The 5,000-nt window shown below is 52.9% G+C and overlaps 1 non-coding gene across 1 annotated transcript in view; it reads right to left on the minus strand.

The window, feature by feature from the left end:
• LOC124728318 overlaps positions 1-1,304 on the minus strand; it is a 1,909-nt gene extending 605 nt beyond the window's left edge. The window contains exon 1 of the ribosomal RNA XR_007007309.1: positions 1-1,304. This exon is cut by the window's left edge and continues 605 nt beyond it. This is a non-coding gene — a ribosomal RNA (small subunit ribosomal RNA).
• Positions 1,305-5,000: the final 3,696 nt, after the last annotated feature.

The following is a 5,000-nucleotide window of genomic DNA, read 5'->3' on the forward strand; positions in this document are numbered from 1 at the left end:
AGGTTTCCCGTGTTGAGTCAAATTAAGCCGCAGGCTCCACTCCTGGTGGTGCCCTTCCGTCAATTCCTTTAAGTTTCAGCTTTGCAACCATACTTCCCCCGGAACCCAAAAGCTTTGGTTTCCCGGAGGCTGCCCGCCGAGTCATCGGAGGAACTGCGGCGGATCGCTGGCTGGCATCGTTTATGGTTAGAACTAGGGCGGTATCTGATCGCCTTCGAACCTCTAACTTTCGTTCTTGATTAATGAAAACATACTTGGCAAATGCTTTCGCTTCTGTTCGTCTTGCGACGATCCAAGAATTTCACCTCTAACGTCGCAATACGAATGCCCCCGCCTGTCCCTATTAATCATTACCTCGGGTTCCGAAAACCAACAAAATAGAACCGAGGTCCTATTCCATTATTCCATGCACACAGTATTCAGGCGGGCTTGCCTGCTTTAAGCACTCTAATTTGTTCAAAGTAAACGTGCCGGCCCACCGAGACACTCAATAAAGAGCACCCTGGTAGGATTTCAACGGGGTCCGCCTCGGGACGCACGAGCACGCACGGGGCGGTCGCACGCCTTCGGCTCGCCCCACCGGCAGGACGTCCCACGATACATGCCAGTTAAACACCGACGGGCGGTGAACCAACAGCGTGGGACACAAATCCAACTACGAGCTTTTTAACCGCAACAACTTTAATATACGCTATTGGAGCTGGAATTACCGCGGCTGCTGGCACCAGACTTGCCCTCCAATAGATACTCGTTAAAGGATTTAAAGTGTACTCATTCCGATTACGGGGCCTCGGATGAGTCCCGTATCGTTATTTTTCGTCACTACCTCCCCGTGCCGGGAGTGGGTAATTTGCGCGCCTGCTGCCTTCCTTGGATGTGGTAGCCGTTTCTCAGGCTCCCTCTCCGGAATCGAACCCTGATTCCCCGTTACCCGTTACAACCATGGTAGGCGCAGAACCTACCATCGACAGTTGATAAGGCAGACATTTGAAAGATGCGTCGCCGGTACGAGGACCGTGCGATCAGCCCAAAGTTATTCAGAGTCACCAAGGCAAACGGACCGGACGAGCCGACCGATTGGTTTTGATCTAATAAAAGCGTCCCTTCCATCTCTGGTCGGGACTCTGTTTGCATGTATTAGCTCTAGAATTACCACAGTTATCCAAGTAACGTGGGTACGATCTAAGGAACCATAACTGATTTAATGAGCCATTCGCGGTTTCACCTTAATGCGGCTTGTACTGAGACATGCATGGCTTAATCTTTGAGACAAGCATATGACTACTGGCAGGATCAACCAGGGAGCTGCGTCAACTAGAGCTGAGCAGCCGGCCGCCCGGGAGTGTGTCCCGGGGGCCCGCGCGAACACGCAAGCGTCCGCTCAATCATTCTGCAAACAGGAGGAGGCTGAGCTCCCCTGCACAATACACCTCGAAACCCTCTCAGGTCCCGGCGGCGCGCAGCGCCGTCCCAAGTACTTGGTCGGGTTCGAGAGAGGCGCAATCGCCCGGAGTTAGGCGAGTAGACGCTTTCGGTGCGACCACCCGTGCTCCCAACTGAGCTTGCCGCTGCCGACAGAGGCCCGGGAGCGTGCTGTCGTGGCATTGCCGGCGGGAGACAACACGCGCCACCTACGGTGACCGGCAGCTCCAACGCCAGCGCCACAGAAGGACAAAAGCCCCACTTGGGTGCCGAAGCGAACTCTCCCAGCACAGCGCACGCGCCAACACATCCGCACAGCTGCGATACAAACCACCAGCGAGAACCGCTGGGGCGACCGAGCAGCAGACGGCGTCGCGGCGCCGAGCGCCGGGCGGCAGCGCATCCTCAACGCACACAGTCCTCAATCGGACCAGCACACTGAAGATGTCCACCGCGCTTCGCACCGGGCCCGCGAGGACCTACTTTGGCCGCACGGCGCCGCGCGCAGGGTGCGCCGGCGCGCAGCTGCGACGCCTGCCGCGTCCGTCGGCCGGCGCGCCTGCCACTGGCCGCCCCCACCAGCCGGCTGTAGCGCGTGCGCCCACGCACCGCGCGGCCAGCACGCCGGGAGGCGCCCCCTCACCGGCCGGGGACGGTCCCACCCAGCCACCGCCGCGTATCGCTTCACACCCAGATGCCGTTCAGTTTCGTCGGCATGGTGGGTATCGCTGGAACAACCGGTTAGTACCTCAACCTATCGTCGCCATCACCGATTCACCCCTAGCGAGAACAACCGCACCACAACAGGTTACCATTTGTTCATTTGCGTAACTTCACCAGAAAACGCAGGCGTCCATCGCCATTTGCAACTTCCACGATTATTGCATGCCTGTGTCAGGTGTCACGCCACACTACGTCTGCCCACATACACGCAACAAAATGTGCACGCCTAGACAATACGTGGAAGGTGGCCCCCGTACGTATGCGATGTCCATTGCTCGAACGACTGTCAACCGGCCTCTGTAGCATGTCGCAGATATGGAACGCGGTGCACCATGCCATCACGGTGTGTGAGGAGAGACGACTAGGTCCGAATACATCAACAGACAGCTCATGCTGATCGCCATCCACGGCGTCCGTTCCTCCCACACGTCTCTATGGCGTACCACACTGCAATCCAGCTCTCATAGGGAGACGACACGTAGCTGCGTGCACAATATTTGCACTGTATGGTCCGCCGTTTTTGGGCGCAGTCGTTGTACGGTCACACATGTGCCACGATGTATCATTCAGTACATAAGGACGAATGTGCAGTACAGATTGTGGTTTACGCGTACGACATTAGCGGACAGTTGACACAGGCCGCACCACAACGTAGCCTGAGTACGTCGCATGCGGAGGGCATTGAACATGCAAAGTTCTCACCAACCAGCTTGCGAAGGCAGGGGGCAAGGTGGGGACGTGGGGAGGGGCGGCATGTACGTCCTGCTGCCATCCACATTACAGTGTACAGCAGGAGCATGTGGAAAGTGAGCAAGACTTGCAAGGTGTTTAACATGAAGCGATACACAGGGGAGCGGGGAGTGCGAGTAGCGAACTATATTGCGAGGGTTGCGGGTGGGCAACACTACACTAATTGAACGAGTCGTATAACAATTACAGAGCAGGTTTAGGCGACAACGTGGGTTACGTTAGGCGACAACGTGGGTTAGGTTAAGGCACGACGTGGGTTAGGTTAAGGCACGACATGGGTTAGGTTAAGGCACAACATGGGTTAGGTTAAGGCACAACATGGGTTAGGTTAAGGCACAACATGGGTTAGGTTAAGGCACAACATGGGTTAGGTTAAGGCACAACATGGGTTAGGTTAAGGCACAACATGGGTTAGGTTAAGGCACAACATGGGTTAGGTTAAGGCACAACATGGGTTAGGTTAAGGCACAACATGGGTTAGGTTAAGGCACAACATGGGTTAGGTTAAGGCACAACATGGGTTAGGTTAAGGCACAACATGGGTTAGGTTAAGGCACAACATGGGTTAGGTTAAGGCACAACATGGGTTAGGTTAAGGCACAACATGGGTTAGGTTAAGGCACAACATAGGTTAGGTTAAGGCACAACATGGGTTAGGTTAAGGCACAACATGGGTTAGGTTAAGGCACAACATGGGTTAGGTTAAGGCACAACATGGGTTAGGTTAAGGCACAACATGGGTTAGGTTAAGGCACAACATGGGTTAGGTTAAGGCACAACATGGGTTAGGTTAAGGCACAACATGGGTTAGGTTAAGGCACAACATGGGTTAGGTTAAGGCACAACATGGGTTAGGTTAAGGCACAACATGGGTTAGGTTAAGGCACAACATGGGTTAGGTTAAGGCACAACATGGGTTAGGTTAAGGCACAACATGGGTTAGGTTAAGGCACAACATGGGTTAGGTTAAGGCACAACATGGGTTAGGTTAAGGCACAACATGGGTTAGGTTAAGGCACAACATAGGTTAGGTTAAGGCACAACATAGGTTAGGTTAAGGCACAACATAGGTTAGGTTAAGGCACAACATAGGTTAGGTTAAGGCACAACATAGGTTAGGTTAAGGCACAACATAGGTTAGGTTAAGGCACAACATAGGTTAGGTTAAGGCACAACATAGGTTAGGTTAAGGCACAACATAGGTTAGGTTAAGGTACAACATAGGTTAGGTTAAGGTACAACATAGGTTAGGTTAAGGTACAACATAGGTTAGGTTAAGGTACAACATAGGTTAGGTTAAGGTACAACATAGGTTAGGTTAGGTTAGGTTACACGTTGTTGTAAGGAAAGGTGTAGGGGGGGGCGGGGGCGGCAGGTTCGTTGATAGTGATTATAGTAAGTGAATGCTTGTGACATGATCAGATTTGTCACGTCAGGATGCACCTTTGGCTTATTAGAGGCGGCGCTCCAATTCTATGCTTGTGTCAGACCTGTGTCTTTGACTCATGTCATTGTTTGTGCGCTGTGACAGGAGGTACTATTGTGATGTTGGGTGCACCGTTGTATAGGACATGTGTGGGTGTTGGTGCCTGATCTGCGCAATGGTGGATGTCGAAAGGGTGGGATATTGTATTTTCCGCATGGACCTCCTGGTCTGGTTGTGATAGTGTGGATTGTGTAATGTGGCGGAGAGGATGCACTGGATGTTGTTCCATGCTGGTGCTTACATATTGTATGTGCGCCCGTTAGAAGCAGAGAGTGGTGCGTGATCAGAGTGGCTGGCTGACGTGTGGTTCCCATTGTGGGCAGACTCTTTCAGCATGTATACGGACAGTTGTATATATATTCTGTAGTTTGATGGCTCTGCATTGATTACTAATCAGCGCCGTGTGTACGGGTAATCTGGTTCCAGTCCAAAATGTTCCATCTGTGTACATTAGTGACAAAGACTCCCCTCATGCAGTGGGGCTCGGTCTGTTATAACTCTTCCGCGTAATATATTTGCCCCACGTTTTTGCGACTGCGAGTGCGAGTGCAACGCGCATGGGGACCGACATGCTGATGGCTCGGTATCGGACGCCGTACAGTGAGCAACGCGATCGCGT

Source organism: Schistocerca piceifrons, unplaced genomic scaffold (assembly GCF_021461385.2).
Source record: "Schistocerca piceifrons isolate TAMUIC-IGC-003096 unplaced genomic scaffold, iqSchPice1.1 HiC_scaffold_1149, whole genome shotgun sequence".
Classification (NCBI taxonomy): Eukaryota; Metazoa; Arthropoda; class Insecta; order Orthoptera; family Acrididae; genus Schistocerca; species Schistocerca piceifrons.